An 18,924-nucleotide genomic window follows, 5' to 3' on the forward strand; every position below is an offset into this window, starting at 1 on the left:
AAGTCTTAAAACATCATATGAACTTAGTCGAATCCTAAAATCACCTCAAACAACGCTAAAGCCATGAATTACGCCCCAATTCAAGCCTAATGAACTTTGAAATTTCTAATTTCTACAAACAACTCCGGAACCTATCAAATCACGTCCGATTGACCTCAAATTTTGCACACAAGTCCTAAATGACATAACAGAGGTATTCAAATTTTCAGAATCAGATTCCGACCCCGATAACAAAAAGTCAACCCCCGGTCAAATTTCTCAAAAATTAAACTTTCGACATTTCAAGCCTAATTCCTCTACGGACCTCCAAATAATATTTCGGACACGCTCCTAAGCCCAAAATCATCATACAGAGCTATTGGAATTATCAAAATTCAAATTCGAGGTTGTTTACATATAGGTCCATATCCGGTCTACTTTTCTAACTTAAAATTTTTAATTATGAGACTAAGTGTCTCATTTCACTCCGAGTTCCTTTCAGACTCGAACCAACTAACCCGATATAACATAATATAGCTGAATATCACAAAAAGAAGTAGGAATGGGGAAAACGATGTTATAACTCTCGAAACGACCGGCCGGGTCGTTACATCCTCCCCCTCTTAAACATACGTTCGTCCTCGAACGTGCCCAGAGTTGTTCCAAAAGCCATCAAATCGCTGTGTAGCTTTCACATGCACATACCCGGGGGTGATCCCACGTCACCATATCCCATACAGGTCCGATAACACAACATAACTGAAATTTCTCAATTCAACCTAGCCCACAAGCCTTCGAATCAAATTTTCAATATCTGAAATTTCCTATAAGATGAGAAGTTTGCATCTACATACCGTATAAGTTTGAACAATCTGTACCAAAAGCTGTAACCATAACTCAAATACTCAAATTCAAATACCGCATAGCTCGAATGCTCGAAGCAATGATTTCAAATCACAGTATCGACTCAAATCAATCCAGTGCCAGTAATAAACCTCATATCAAACAAACCCTCGTTCTAAAACCTTCGTACAATGCCGATGATGAAAGAAACATACCGAATTCATAACCATTCATTAGACCATCAGGCCATGGAGCTCTCGTTCCTTCTACAAGAACTATAGCCAATTTCAAAGCCGACTTTCGATATTATCCTCCTAATTATACCACAATCAAATCTGATAGCATCCATTCTAGGCCCAATGACCTCGTCTCCTCCAACACGACCACTCTAGTGACATGACACATCAATACAATTTAAAGCCACAACCTGTGCAATCCGTGTACCAGATAACAACATTCCAAATGTACCCAATCGTAATAATGACCCAAACAAGAGAACCGTTCCGCAAGCTCGATGAGTACCACCCCGATGCAATGTTAAGAACCCATCACACACCGCAGAACCATAACATACGAATCTTACACAAGGGATCATATTTCCACATAACTCTGCTGCAATACGCGACCCTATCCAAATACTGGTCCATATGAAACACCTCAAGTCACCCTGCTAAAAATCAATAACCATGCATAATTCGACATCAAGTACCCAAAGTGCATTACCATAACCACAGAGAAGCAAACGACACCATGCCACATAAAACCCGAAAGAACACGACCAATACGTCATCAACTAAGCAATATCCAATACTATTCTCGCTCAAATTCCGCTATAAGGCCACAATAGAACCGCACCATATGTGCATATAACCACGAATCCCAACTCCTCATAGCATAGAAGAGTAACTCACCGATCATTTCAGAGCACGAATAAGCTTCACATCAACCGAATGGCACATCCTTCAACAATAGTAGTATGGAGCCAATCAATCCGGCTCGGTGTAGAATACGCATCCTAATTGGGCCTACCAATGGGCCCCGAATCAACTATGGTCAGCCACCAATAGATAAACAACCTCCGAAAGTCCACAATGACGGAATCATACCACCTTCTATCATCTGGCTAGCTCCAGCCACAACTTCATAGTCCACCACCATGAAACAATCTGCTCATGAGAACTCCCAATCTTCAATTCCATAGAACACATTAATCACCCTATTTGATTCTACCTCCACCGCCCGAATGCCTAACACCTCTCTCATACACAATCCTCCCACGAGAAATACTTTGAAACTTCTTCCGTGCCACCTGGCAAAAATTTGAATATCAACAGTCGATCAACCAGGAGAGTGCCGCAATACCAACGAAGTACCCATAAATCAAAACACACTGTCCCTTCTGAAATGTACACTCTCATCAAGCTATACCAGATAGTAATATCATTTACCTAGTCATCAGAAACCGTTCATGTAGCCTAAGAATTTATGTCCTTCCCTTCAAAACTGAACTGTGACCTGGTACATGTAAATCCTATTCCCGCACAACATACCACATCTATTATGCCATCATGTGACAAGCATAAGAATTCCATTATCAACTCTGAGTCACTAGCAATTACATACCTTATTAGTCAGAAACCTCTTTCTTGCTTCTTTCTAGGAGAAAATCATAACACACAACACGTTCCGTACATCGGTAGAAATTATCCGGTTTAAACCATGGTAGAACCCATCATGAACACTTTGAAATCTATTTGTACATAATCAAGCTATCTGAACTGAATTCCTCTAACTTCACCAAGCCACACAGGTTGCCAAATCCGGGAGCATTGCCACGATGCACCTGTAGATACTAGCCACGTCATAAGTACACAAATAACCGATCATACCTATTACTGTGCTACCCCAACCTACTTCCAAACTGTCCTATTTCCCCAAGTCCTTTCCAAATTGCCTTCAAATTGCTATTTTATTTCCTTATTAGAACACTACTATCCTTAACTAAAACTTGCCCCATGAACTCTAGCATAGAATCACACCGCCCTAAGGCTTATAAGCTGCCGAATACCCTTTTTTTTTTATGTATTCCAAAGGTTCCACAACTAAACATGCTTACTCCGAAGAGACTTTATAGGAACCTAAAACCGTTTCCTTCACCTTCTTGATACTGAAATGCATAATTCACAATGATATGAGATGCAACGAGTCTCAACACCGTTCAATGCGACTCCCAGTTTTCTAGCCATATTTATAAATCTTGAATCCATTGTAACCCTTCTCGAATTAACCGACCAAACGGACCGAAATGACACGTGCCCCATTAGCACATCAACACCCAAGGGAATAAAGAGTAACCCTCACTCCTACGCAACCGAGCAAATTCCTGCTCCATGTACACTACATTCTTTGTGAATAAACACCCAATTATTTTTATGGTCCTCCTATAACCATAGAGTGTAATACAACTTGTGTCCAGAAATTCCTTTACCCGAGTCATCCTCGATCTCGACCTCTGCAAGTCATAACTGATTCACCGGTATACCCCAAACCGAAACTAATACGACCCATAACCGTGCAATCAACTCGTCGATAGCAGACTCCCCCACTTAGCCTTAAGCTATAATTATATAAAATTAGAACCCGTAAGAATTTCTCCTTCTCAGTTACCAAGGTCTCGCACCGTTAACCTGCCATATTTCTCGAAGTCTTTTATTAAGCCTTTCATGAACATTCTGAATCTCCAGCCAAAATTACACACGCGACCTCCTACCGGGTAGCTAGTAATATTCCTCACAAAAGCTTCATCAACATCACGCCACCGCTAGCTGCACACAGGAGATAACCCACATGTGGAATTCCTTACCGATATCTCCCAATGACACTGCACTGAGTGCAACAACCACGAAATTCGTAAACTCCCCTAAGTTCATGCTCGCCCACCATTTATATAAGTCTGCACTTTCCCTATTGACATCAACTGTACATCAACAATACCTTCCGAACTCAAGTCATATTGCACCTGACACAATAATCAGATCTTCACGCCTCTATTCATTTCAAACACACTCCTTTCTGCCATATTTAATTTAGAGTATGCAGAGTATGCATGCTGATTGCAGAGTATACAGGCTGATTCACATATTAACACGATTCCAAACCATTCTACACTTTCTCAAGGCGCACGACTACCCTACTACTTAATTCATATGCTAATCTGCCACTCTTACTTCGGTTAAACCATCTCCTTTAAGAAACTTCTCAACCTCTACTTCTCCTACTTGACCTGCTAGTACTTCAACCACCGCGAACACTTCCCGCCATGTCTTCCCTCATACTTTTCTACCCAACTGCTGCATCAAATCGAAATGTATTTCTGTTGCACCTGAACCAATAAAATATTGCCGACTCTAAGTTTCTTCAAAGATTATCTTTCCCGAGCCATCAACATTAAAATACCCATTCGCAACCACCATTACTACACAACCACTTACTCTTCTTGAGTTCAAACTCATTGACATGCATGAGAATTTAATTTGCCCCAAAATTTAACAACGTGAAAGATCCTTCAAAACATTCACACTCGAGACGGTACGTCACATCAAAATGAAAATCCAAGCACCCAATGGCCTTCCTTTACATTCAAAGAAAACACTTCTCGTCACATTCACATAGTCTTAACACTTCCAGCAGTTACGTCATACTCACCACAAAGCCATTCCACTGCTCATCGAGCCACAATTCAACTCGTAGGGACATTATCGGACATATGAGTCCAAATGTATAGGTTATAACTGAAGCTACCGAGCCTAAGCTGCGGCCTAACCATGGCCTCAAGTCCTCCAGACTGGCCCACCACCATAACACAAAATACACATCTCAACCTTGTTCATAGAATCACAAGCCGGTGATGCACAACTGATACCGAGCGCTCATGTGCGCATACGAGATGCGTGGAAGGAATTCAAAGAGTTATGTCTCAAGCTGAATCATTTTCGCATGATAGAATACAAGAATGTGAAGTTTCCTAAAGGTTCTGCAGCCTCTCGAAAATAAGTACAACCGTCTCCGTACCGATCCGCAAGACTCTACTAAACCCGCTCATGACTCGTGAGACCTATGTAACCTAGGCTCTGATACCAATCTGTCATGACCCAAAACTAACCCCTGTCGTGATATCGCCTATCGTGGAACTAGGCAAGCCGACTCATTTCCAAAACAAACCGATATTTTCATTTCAAAGATAATTCCAAGGTTATTTAACATAAAACCTCCATTTAAAGAGTTCAAATCAATAAAAAATAGAAGTGCGGAAAAGAAAAGCCCGACATCGGGGTATCACTAGTCATGAGCATATACTACAATCTGTCTAACAATATCAAGGCTAACTCAGCCCGAAAAATAGCTAAATACAACTAGAGGAAGATATGAGGGAGAAGAGTAGGGGCTGCGATCGCCAAACAGCTACCTTGCTATCTCCAAGAAAATCTGCAACTAGAACACTCAATAACCGCTATCGTGTCCAGCTACACCTGAATCTGCACACAAGGTGCAGGGAGTAACGTGAGTACGCCAACTCAGTAAGTAACAACAATAAATAAAGACTGAGCAGTAGTGACGAGCAATAAAGCATATAACGTTCATATTAGGAAATCTCAGTAAAATACCACATGCTTTTAAAAATCAGGATTTGGATAATGTTATCTAGTTTAAACCCAGTTCCAGTAAAAATCATTTAAAGACATTTTTTTTAACAACAGTTTTTCAAACAAAGGATCAATGCAAAAGTGAGCAAAAATGATGAAATCATAAGCAGCCCATCGGGCAAAACATCACTCATATATAGCCCCTCGGGCAAACCTCACAGTCACTCGTGCCACTCGAGCATAGCTCACAATATCTCTTGCCACTCGGGCATACCTCACAATCACTCTTGCCACTCGGGCATACCTCACAATCACTCATGCCTCCTAGTCACTCAGCACTCGACACTCGGCACTCGCACTCAGTAGGTACCTGCGCTCACTGGGGGTGTGTACAGACTCCGAAGGGGTTCCTTCAGCCCAAGTGCTATAATCTGCACGGACAACTCACGTGTAATAATAATAAAGTATGCTGCAGGCGGGCAGCCCCGATCCACACTCATCCTCACCAATCAGGCCCTAGGCCTCACTCAGTCATAAGTATGCTACAGGCGGGCAGCCCCGATCCACACTCATCCTCACCAATCAGGCCCTCGGCCTCACTCAGTCATAAATATCTCAAGCCACTCGGGCATTTCAGTAAAACAGGGCATTCGGCCCAAAACATTTATATGCATCAAAATAGAGTCATAAAAACTGAGTTATGCGGTAGACAAGTATAAACATGACTGAGTATAGATTTCCAAATCGAAAACAATAAGAGGATGGTAAGAAACAACCCCTAAGGGTCCAAACAGCATTGGCGCAAGGCCCAAACATGGCATTCAGCCCAATTTACAGAAATTCTTTCTAAAACATATAAGTATCAAATGGTTTCAACAAAGTATGCAACTTTACAGTTGCTACGGGACGGACCAAGTTACAAATCCCCAACAGTTCACGCTCACACGCCCGTCACCTAGCATGTGTGTCACTTCAAAATAGTAGAATGATACGAAATACGGGGTTTCATACCCTCAGGAGCAGATTTACAATTGTTACTTTCCTCAAACCGGTCAAATCTCTATCCCGCAATGATCTTGCCTCTGGACTCGGCCTCCAAATGCTCCGAATCTATTCACAATCAGTACAATACCATCAATACGCGCTAATGGAATGAATTCCACAAGAAAAACTACAAAATTAGACCAAAATCTGAAATTGGCTCAAAAATCGCATGTGGGGCCCACGTCTCGGAATCCAACAAAAAGTTACAAAATCCGAAAGCCTATTCAACCACGAGTCTACCCATACCAATTTTACCAAAATCCGACCTCAACTCGATCCTCAAATCTACAAATCTTATTTCCAAATTTCTAAGTTCCAATCTCCGATTTACACCTCAAAATCATGTAATCTAGTCGGATTATTCGATGATAATTCAATATTATGGAGTAGAAATGATCACAAGGGACTTACCTCAAGTTTTCCTTGAAAATATATCAAAAATTGCCTCTCTTCAAGCTCCAATTTGTCAAAAATGGCAAATGGGACGAAGTCCCTATTTTTATAATTCTGCCCAGACAACCTCGGTTCTGCCTCGATCTTGGCCTTCGATCCTAGTCCTTGATCCTGGTTCTCGATCCTAGGCCTTCGATCTTGGTTCTTGATCCTAGGCCTTCGATCATGTCTTCGACCCGGCCTTCGACCGTGACCCTCGACCCTAAGCTCGATCATGGCTTCGATCGTGGCCCTCGACTCTGGACTCGATCATGGCTTCGATAGTGGCCCTCGACTCTGGGCTCGATCATGGCTTCGATCGTGGCCCTCGACTCTAGGCTCGATCTGGGCTCAATTTCTGGGAGATTTCTGGGCTCGATTTCTGGCAGAAGAAATTTCCAACAGAAGGAAATTGCAGTAGCTGTTCTAGTTCAATTTATTTTTGATCTGTTAACCATCCGAAACTCACCCGAGGCCCTCGGGACCTCAACCAAATATACCAACAAATCCTAAAACATCATACGAACTTAGTCGAATCCTAAAATCACCTCAAACAACGCTAAAACCATGAATTACGCCCCAATTCAAGCCTAATGAACTTTGAAATTTCTAATTTCTACAAACAACTCCGGAACCTACCAAATCACGGCCGATTGACCTCAAATTTTGCACACAAATCCTAAATGACATAACAGAGGTATTCAAATTTTCAGAATCAGATTCCGACCCCGATATCAAAAAGTCAACCCTTTCGGTATTTCAAGCCTAATTCCTCTCCGGACCTCCAAATAATATTCCGGACACGTTCCTAAGCCCAAAATCACCATACGGAGCTATTGGAATTATCAAAATTCAAATACGAGGTCGTTTACATTGTGAGAAGGCACGGGAGAAAATATGTTATTGATATATTGAATGAATGAATAATACTACATAAGAGGTCCTTATTTATAGCTATACTATACAAGGACATACTACTCCTCTACCAATGTGGGACAATACTACACTATATACATGCTGTAAATTAACACTCCCCCTGAAGCCGGTGCATACAAATCATATGTACCGAGCTTGTTACATATATAACTAATACGAGGACCAGTGAGAGACTTGGTGAAGATATCTGCAAGTTGATCATTTGACCTCACAAACTTTGTAGCAATCTCTCCTGAAAGTATCTTTTCTCTGACGAAGTGACAATCAATCTCAATGTGTTTAGTTCTCTCATGGAACACCGGATTTGATGCAATATGAAGGGCAGCTTGATTATCGCACACAAGTTCCATCCGACTGATTTCACCAAATTTCAACTCCTTGAGCAATTGTTTGGTCCAGACTAGCTCACATGTTGCCATAGCCATTGCTCGATATTCTGCTTCTGCACTAGACCGAGCAACTACATTCTGTTTCTTGCTCTTCCAGGACACCAAATTTCCTCCTACTAAAACACAATATCCAGACGTAGAACGTCTATCAGAAGGTGATCCTGCCCAATCAGCATCTGAGTATCCAATGATCTGCTCATGACCTCGATCCTCAAAGAGTAACCCTTTGCCTGGAGCCGATTTTATATATCGAATAATGCGGACAACTGCATCCCAATGACTATCACAGGGAGAATTCATAAACTGACTTACCACACTCACAGGTTAGGAAATGTCGGGTCTAGTCACTGTGAGATAATTTAATTTTCCAACTAGCCGCCTATAGCTTGCAGGATCGCTAAGCGGCTCCCCCTGTCCTGGCATAAGTTTAGAATTTGGATCCATCGGAGTGTCAACAGGTCTGCAACCTATCATCCCCGTCTCCTCAAGAATGTCTAAAGCATATTTTCTTTGAGAAATAACAATACCTGAGCTAGACTGGGCAACCTCAATACCCAGAAAGTACTTCAATCTGCCTAGATCCTTAGTTTGGAAGTGCTGGAAGAGATGCTGTTTCAGGTTGGTAATACCATCCTGATCATTGCCATTAATAATAATATCATCAACATAGACTACCAGATAAATACAGAGACTTGAAGCAGAGTGCCGATAAAACACAGAGTGATCAGCTTCACTACGAATCATGCCAAACTCCCGGATAACCGTGCTGAACTTACCAAACCAGGCTCGAGGAGACTGCTTTAGACCATAAAGTGACCGACGCAAGCGACATACAAGGCCACGAGACTCCCCCTGAGCAACAAAACCAGGTGGTTGCTCCATATAAACCTCATCCTCAAGATCACCGTGAAGAAAGGCATTTTTAATGTCCAGCTGATAGAGGGGCCAATGACGAACCGCAGCCATGGATAGAAAAAGGCGGACTGAAGCCACTTTAGCCACGGGAGAGAAGGTATCACTGTAATCGAGCCTAAATATCTGAGTATATCCTTTGACAACAAGACGGGCCTTAAGTCGATCAATCTGTCCATCGGGACCAACTTTGACTGCATAAACCCAACGACAACTAACAGTAGATTTACCTGAGGGAAGAGGAACAAGCTCCCAAGTATCACTTGTATGTAAAGCAGACATCTCGTCACTCATAGCCTGGCGCCATCCTGGATGAGACAACGCTTCACCTGTATACTTAGGTATGGAAACTGAGGACAAAGAAGATATAAAAGCATAATGGGGAGATGACAGACAATGATAGCTCAAACCGACATAATGAGGATTAGGGTTAAGTGTGGTCCTTATACCTTTCCAAAGTGCAATCGGTGTACTAGGAGCAGGGTCAGGTGCAGGACGAGAACCAGTTGGGCCTGATGGAGGACGCAAACGACGATGATAAGTCAAGAGTGGTGTTCCTGTGGCCGGGGAACTTGGGGGAACAACACTAGATTCCTCAACAGTTGGTATGGATGAAAACTCTGTGGTCGAAGGTGGAGGAAGAGCTATAGTAAACTCCTCAAAGGTCGGTATAGGTAAGACCTCAGATATATCATGGTGGTCAGCAGAGGTAAAGAAAGGTTTAGACTCAAAAAATGTGACGTCAGCTGACATAAGGTACCTACGAAGATCTGGAGAATAACAACGATATCCCTTCTGAACACGAGAATAACCAAGGAAGACACACTTGAGAGCACGGGGAGCTAACTTATCTTTCCCAGGGGCTAAGTTATGAACAAAACACGTGCTCCCAAAAACACGAGGTGGAAGAGAGTATAAGGGTGACTGGGGAAACAATACTGAATGCGGAATCTGATTCTTGATGGGAGATGAAGGCATCCGATTAATCAAATAACAAGCTGTGTGAACTGCATCGCCCCAAAAACGCAACGGAACACGAGATTCAATTAGAAGTGTGCGAGCAGTCTCAATAAGGTGCCTATTCTTTCTCTCAGCAACCCTATTTTGCTGAGGGGTATAAGGACAAGATGTCTGATGAATAATTTCATGAGAAGTCATAAATTGCTAAAATTGAGAAGATAAATATTCTAAGGCATTATCACTGCGAAAAATGCGAATAGAAACACCAAATTGGTTTTTGATTTCAGCACAGAAACTCTGGAATATAGAAAATAATTCAGAACGATCTTTCATTAAGAAAAGCCAAGTACATCTTGAATAATCATCAATGAAACTGACAAAGTAACGAAATCCCAAGGATGAACTGACTCTACTAGAACCCCATATATCAGAATGAACTAAGGAGAAGACAGACTCTGCATGACTCTCAACACTACGCGAAAAGGAGGCTCGGGTATGTTTCCCAAGTTGACACGACTCACAATCTAATGTAGACAAACTAGATAAACTAGGCACCATCTTCTGAAGTTTGGATAAACTCGGATGTCCTAAACGTCTGTGGATTAGATCTGGAGGATCTGTAACTAGACATGTTGTGGAAGGACTGAGTGAGTTAAGGTAGTAAAGGCCTTCTGATTCACGTCCTATACCAATTGTCTGTCCCGTACTGCAGTCCTGCATAATAAAAGAATCGTCAATAAAGTATATACCACAATGGAGGGCACGAGTCAAACGACTAACAGATGCAAGACTAAAAGGACAGCCAGGGACATAAAGAACGGAATCTAGGGTGATAGAAGACAAGGGATTAGCTTGTCCAACTCCTTTTGCCTTAGTTTGACATCCATTGGCTAAAGTAACAGTGGGAAGAGACTGTGAATATACAATATTTGACAAAAGTGATATATTACCAGAGATGTGATCAGAAGCGCCGGAGTCCATGACCCATGGGCCAAGAGTGCTAGACTGGGAAACACAAGCAAAAGAATTACCAGAAACAGAAGTATCAGTCTAAGCAACTGAGGCTACTTGTGGAGATGTCTGCTTACTTGCTCGATACTGAAGGAGCTCATTATATTCTTCTTTAGATAAAGAAAATCCTTGGTTACCTGGAGTCTCGGTCTGAGCAATGTAAGCATTTTTGGGTAGACGACCATGTAAGGAATAACACATTTCACGAGTGTGTCTAAGTTTGTGACAATAAGAACACTTGGGTCTAGATCTTCCAAAACGACCTCCTCCTCGTCTATGCTCCATAGTTTGAGATGCCCGAACATCCATTGTCTGGGATGCAAGAACAGAGGAATTAAGTATCTGTGATGAGCTCACTGGTGGACTTGGTGCTGCAGCAAGGCGGAGTAATCGAGAGAATAATTCATCAACTGTCGGGACAGACGGACTAGCTAAAATCTGGTCGCGTACTGAATCAAGATCATTAGGAAGTCCAGCGAGGGTAAGAACGAGAAACATCTTCTGTCGCTGCTCTTGTTATTTTTCCACACTAGCCGAAACTGGCATCAACTTCTCAAATTCCTCCATGACTGCCTGTACTTGACCCAAGTAAGTAGACATATCCAATTCCTGCTTCTTTAAGTTTGTCATCCGTGATATCACATCATAGAAGCGAGATATGTCATTAGTGTATAAGGTGCGTGCCTTTGCCCAAACCAAATAACATGTCTGGAATGGACGAAACAAGGGCATCAACTTGGAATCAATAGATCGCCACAAGATGCTACATAACTGAGCATCGATTTTTGCCCAAAGTGCTATTGCCTTTTCATCTCCATCGCTAGACTGTTTGATTAGATGATCTTGAACACCTTGACCTCTACACCATAACTCGACAGATGAAGCCCAAGCTAAGTAGTTTGAACCTCCCATTAAAGGTTCCGAGGTAATAATAGCACTAGAGTTTCCAGAACTCATGTTTCTAGACCCAAAAGCATCAAATCCCAAAGACATTGTTGCAAATTATTACCAAATAGGAGAAAGAATCAACTATAATCCACTGAAACAGTGTACGGAAACACAGAAATAGAATACTGAAATACTGTAGCTGCCGGAATCTACTGTAGCTGTCGGAATAGTACTGTAGCTACCGGAAAAAATTCAAAGTTGTCGGAATGAAATGAAAACAGTAGGGGTAGGTTCGGAATTACCAGGCGACCCAACTGTTCTGAAGGAAGATTTTCAAAAAATGGCCGGAAGTGGTCGTACGCGCCGGCGCGTGAGCTTCTGGTGACGCGTGAGGCTGCTTCTGCCGGAGTTGTTCACTGGGGTTTGATCGCCGGACAGTGACGACTCTTGTGGTAGTGTTGGATTTTGCACAACACTGACAGAAATGAAACAGATAGAAAACAACCTTAAAAAATACTGATTTCTCTTTCCCGGAATCGCTGGAATTTATGCACAGCGATAAGTCTCTTACAATTGCTCTGATACCATGTGAGAAGGCACGGGAGAAAATATGTTATTGATATATTGAATGAATGAATAATACTACACAAGAGGTCCTTATTTATGGCTATACTATACAAGGACATACTACTCCTCTACCAATGTGGGACAATACTACACTATATACATGCTGTAAATTAACATACATATAGATCCATATCCGGTCCACTTTTCTAACTTAAAATTTTCAATTATGAGACTAAGTGTCTCATTTCACTCCGAGTTCCTTCCAGACTCGAACCAACTAACCCGATATAACATAATATAGCTGAATAACACAAAAAGAAGTAGGACTGGGGAAAACAATGTTATAACTCTCGAAACGGCCGGCCGGGTCGTTACAGTTTCCAATAATCCAGCTCAACTTTTTGCTACTTGTCAAAAAATATCATGCTCAGGTTCAGTTACCAAAAGTGTAATAATTGAGACCATATTTTGTATTGTTGGAAAGTAGGATAAAGGAATAGTTGTACTTATAGATGTAAAATTAATTTTGTGAAAATTATTTTTATGAAGTTCGAATGCCATTACACCATTTTGAGACTGAGTATGAAGAAGGGATAAGTTCTTAGCGTAGACTTTTCACCTCGACGAGTGTGGCTCTAGATTTTACACAAAATTATTTTTATGAAGTTCGAATGCCATTACACCATTTTGAGACTGAGTATGAAGAAGGGATAAGTTCTTAGCGTAGACTTTTTACCTCGACGAGTGTGGCTCTAGATTTTACATTCTTTAACCATTCAAAATTAGACTATGCTGTAATATTATATTATTTATATTTCCTTTGACCAAAAAAAATTGGACAAAATAATAAAAACGAAAAAATGCTTTTTGTTCAGTACTAGTACTCCATATCAGCTTTTCTGTGCTATTTGCCATATTGTGCTCAGAAAGCTGAAGAACATGTAGCTTTTTTCCTTTCTCTGCAGCGTAAGGATTTTAACTTTAGGAGACAGCACCCATATAATCCCTAGGGTTTTTTCTTGCTTTGTCATTGTTATCTTCTCTATAGAAACAACAAAGAGCTGAAAAAAATCGTACAACAATGTCTGATTATCTGCCTGATAGTTTGCTACCCCAAATCCTTAGCAGGTTGCCCGTTGAAAGCCTTTTACGATTCAGGTGATTTCATCTCCTAATTTCATCTCCACTCACTTATCTCACTCTGTTTCTGCTACTACTACCACTTCCCTTCTCCTCCTCCGCCACCTCTCCCTCAAACCCAGGAAACGAGAACACTACTCTGTTTACCTTGACTCTTCAAAACCCGAAAACCTAACCCTAGTTAAGGAACTCAAGTTTCCCTTCAAAACTAGGTCTAAGAACCACTTTAGAGTTGTGGGTTTGTGCAATGGTTTATTTTGCCTCTCTGATGATCTCTTCGGTTACACGTATGCTATCATTCTGTGGAACCCTGCTATTCGCAAAAGCTTAACCATTCCTAAGCCTCGTGTTCACTTTGGTCCATATGGGCCTTACATGTTTTGCTTTGGGTTTGGGTTTGATTACAAAACAAATGATCATAAAGTAGTGAGGATTGCCTATTTGCAGGGATTTAACGGTGCTTATACAGTATTGCCTCTTGAAGTTGAGGTCTATAGTTTAAGTACTGGTTTATGGAAAACAGTTAACTCAAATGACATCAGTTGTAAATTTGTTGAGTATTTCTATAGCAGTGTTAATCTAAATGGGGCTATTCATTAGGTTTGTTATCGTAAGAGTAAAGGTGGGGTTTTTTCAAATAGCCTGTTGGTATTTGATTTAAGTGATGAGACGTTTAGTGAGATGGGTTTGCCGCGAGAGCTGGTACATGTATCACCTTTGGATTTGACTGTAAGTTCGTGTGGGGAACTAATTTCTATGATTTGGTACGAAAAGGGTCGTGATCGGGGTGAATCGTGTGATTGTTGTGCTGTTTGGGTTATGAACCAATATGGTGAACTAAATTCCTGGACTAAGAAATTTATAGTGGTTTTGGAGAGAGGACTTTCACATGCTATTGGGTTCAGGGGCTGAACTCTTGCCCTGCTAGGTATGTATGATGTTTCACCGAGCTTAACTTCCACCTCATCAAGAAGCTTTCCAAAATGATCCTTTCTCTGTCTTGGAACTTCAATGTTCTCAAACTTATCATCTGTATCATATGCTTCTTTTAACTTACGATGATTGGCACTTGCTAGATCAGGAGATTCTGCCATATGAGCAATTATTACACTTTTTTTAAGAATTTAGAAACATACAAGTAAGGTTTCACGGGTATGTGGAAGAGGGTAAAACAGTTAAGAGTCCCATTCTTGTATCTTATGAATCCATTTCACAAAGCTGCTTCTAAGCATTATACTCACCTGAAGCCACTCCTTAAGCAATCCTTTGGATATACCTGTGCATTTTGAAACAGGTTAGTGAAGACGTACACACTACTTTCCGACCAAGAAAACTAAGGTACTAATTCTATTAAGCTTGCGTTTTCTATTACAGTGATGCTATATAAGAAGAGCACTTCCAAATTGAGGGAGAATGAATTTGTTTCTGTTGAGGGAAAGACTTACTGAGGAGTGCCTTAGTTTGTACTTAAAGTTAAAAGATAATATGTGGAAGTATAATTCTTGTTTACTACCTTGAATTCTGCAGTTACTGAAAGAACGAAGTTATATATCAAAACATCAACATCCCTCACAAATAGTTTCCGTAACATTCTGGAACACTGTTGGGAATAAACCCCCCGCAGAAATATTATTCACGATAATAACGACGGAATAATAACGTGGTACTGAGATACGGTAATCAACAAGAATAAAAAGAACAACAATAACATACCCAGTATTATCTCACACCATGGGGTTTGGGGAGGTTAGTGTGTACGCAGACCTTACCCCTACCTTATGAGGATATAGAGGCTATTTCCAATAGACCCTCGGCTCAGGAAAGCATAAGCCCACATTAATGAATATATAGACAATAAGAGACGGTACTAATAAAAAGAACAACAAGGACACAAAATTTTAACGTGGAAAACTTTTATGAATAAGAAAAAAAATCACGGGCCCAAGAGGAGCAAAGTAATCCACTATAATGAAGAATTTTACACTGCGTAGTCCCGAGTAAATACTCCAGGGACCACTATACGCTCAAACGAAATGACCATCTTTTAAGATTCCCACCTCACTATAATATCGCTCACACTCTATTTTCCCTCATAGATTACACTGCATGTGAATGCCTCACAGTGCTCTCTAACTCTCAAATATGTTTTCTTCTAAGATTGTGTGTCTGAAATGAGAGCTGAAGCTCTCCTTATATAGAAGGGATGGATGCCCCAGTTAACCAATCAGAAGATTGAATCTCACTTTATAACTTGCATTATGCAATTTGCAGTACAAATTGGTTGCCAACTCTAAAACTTGTTTTTGCCATCATTAGATTCCCTTTCTTTTTTTTCCTATTAATAGGTGTGGACCCCATCAATCTCCCCCTCCAGACCCATTCACCGGAAGGAGATAACACCAGGGTTGCTAGTTTGAGTGCATGCCGATAAAGTTTTTGCATAGTTCGAATTCTTCTCTTGGTACCACCTTAGTCAACATATTTGCAGGATTTTCACTTATGAAAATCTTTAGAACTTGCAGAGATTCACTCTTTACCTTTTCTCGAATCCAGTGATATCTCACATCGATATGTTTGGTCCTTGCATGATACATGGAGTTCTTGCTCAAGTCTATTGCACTTTGACTGTCAGAATAGACAACATACTCCTTTTAATGCAAGCCAAGCTCTTGAAGGAACCGTTTCTGCCATATCATCTCCTTGCCAGCTTCAGTAGTGGCAATGTACTCTGCTTCAGTTGTAGAGAGTGCGATACACTTCTGCAACCTCGACTGCCATGATATAGCACCCCCTGAAAATGTAAACAGATATCCAGTAGTGGATTTTCTGTTATCATTGTCACCTGCTATGTCAGCATCTGTATAACCCTTCAAGATTGGATGAGATCCTCCAAAGCACAAACAATCTCCCGCGGTACCTCTCAAGTACCTGAGTATCAACTTGACTGCTTCCCAGTGTTCTTTTCCAGGATGTTCAAGAAACCTGCTGACAACACCAACCGCGTGAGCAATATCAGGTCTAGTGCATACCATTGCGTACATCAAACTTCCGAAGACAGAGGAATAAGGAACTTTGGCCATGCTCTCCTTTTCCTCCATTGTTGTAGGACACATTCAGATGACTAACAAGAGGTGTGTTGATTGGCTTAACACTCTTCATGTTGAAGCGTTCCAGTACACGTTCAATGTACTTCTTCTGAGACAGCCACAACTTTATGCTTGTTCGCTCTCGAACAATCTTCATTCCCAGAATTTGTTGTGCTGGACCCAATTCCTTCATATCAAATGACTTGGACAAATCTCCCTTCAACTTTGCAATCAGCTCCTTGTTTTGTCCTACAATTAACATGTCATCAACATACAACAACAAAATAATAAAGTTTTTGTTAGAAAATCTTTTGAAGTATACATATGGATCAGAATATGTCTTTATGTAAGTTTGACTTTTCATGAATGAGTCAAACTTCTTGTACTACCTCCTTGGTGCCTGTTTCAACCCATAAAGACTCTTATTCAATTTGCACACCATGTGTTTCTTTCCATCTACTTCAAATCCTTCTGGCTGCTCCATATAAATCTTCTCTTCCAAATTTTCGTGAAGAAATGTAGTTTTCATGTCCAACTGCTCCACTTCAAGATCTAGGCTAGCTTAAAATTGTTCGAATAGAAATTATTTTGACAACATGTGGAAATTTTTTGTCAAAATCAATACCTTTCTTCTGTTTGAAGCCTTTTACCACCAATCGAGCTTTGTATCTGACCAGCTTGCCATTTCCATCTTTCTTGAGTTTAAATACCCATTTGCATTTGAGTGGTCTTTTGGAAGTTCAACCAGCTTGTATGTGCTATTTTTCTGTAAAGATTCCATCTCTTCTTGCATGGCTCTCATCCACTAGTTCTTTTCTGGATGGAACATCACATCCTTAAGACTTTCTGGCTCCCCCTCACTGATGAGGACATACTTTGTGGAGGGGTACCTGCATGACTCTACCCTTGGCCTTTCTGATCTCCTCAGAGGTTGAGGTTGTTCTTCTTCCTGAGAGGGGTACTCCACTTGCTCAATAACCTCACCAGATTGCTCCCCCTGCTCAATAACCTCACCAGGTTGCCCCCTGCTCGGCAACCTCGTCGGTCGTACTTTCTACACTTGTGGGATTGTTAGAAGTAGAAGGAATGGTAACAAGGTTAGGGATTATACAATTCTTGGCCTTCTCTGACTGATCATCTACAACTCCAATTTTACTTTCTCGGAAGATTACATCTCTGCTTCTGATGATATTCTTTACATGATCCCAATCTGTACCCAAACTCTTCATCTCCATATCCGATGAATATGCGGGGAACATATTTATCATCCATCTTTGTTCTCTGCTCCTTTGGTACATGTGCAAAATATCTTCAACTGAACACCTTCAGATGTGAGTAGGACACCTCCTTGTTGGTCCAAACTCTCTCTAGGATATCAAACTTCAATGTAACTAATGGACTCCTATTGAACTAATGGACTCCTATTGATCAGGTAACTTGTTGTCTGGACTGCTTCACCCCAGAATGACTTATGCACTTTAGCCATTCTAAGGATGCTTCTCACCTTCTCAACAATGGTGCGGTTCATCTTCTCAGCTACACCATTGTGCTGTGGGGTTCCAGGAACTATTTTTTCATGTATGATCCCATGGCTCGAACAATACTCTTCAAATTACCTTGAAGTGTACTCACCTCCATTGTCACTTTGGAGACGCTTTAGATTTTGTCCTGTCTCCGTTTTCACCAAAGCATGAAACTTGTGGAAAACTTGAAACACCTAATCTTTGGTTTTCAAAATATAAGTCCACAATTTTTGTGAATCATCATCAATAAAAGTAACAAAATGTTCATTACCGCCTATCGATTTAATTTCCATTGGACCACAAATATCAGAATATATCAAATTAAGTATATTCAATTTTCTTTCAGACGATGTCTGAAATGAGACTCTACGCTGCTTACCAAATAAACAGCAGTCATAAGGTTTTACCGTTGTACCTTTGGCAAAAGAGATTGAGTGATTTCCTGGCAAGAATTTGCAATCCTTTCTCGCTCATATCACCCTTTCTTTTGTGCCACATGTTTGCAGAAATCTCATCTTGTGCAGCATTCAATGCACCTCGACATATTTCTGCATTTGTCCTGTACAACGTG

The sequence above is a fragment of the Nicotiana tomentosiformis genome, chromosome 7, assembly GCF_000390325.3.
Source record: "Nicotiana tomentosiformis chromosome 7, ASM39032v3, whole genome shotgun sequence".
NCBI lineage: Eukaryota > Viridiplantae > Streptophyta > Magnoliopsida > Solanales > Solanaceae > Nicotiana > Nicotiana tomentosiformis.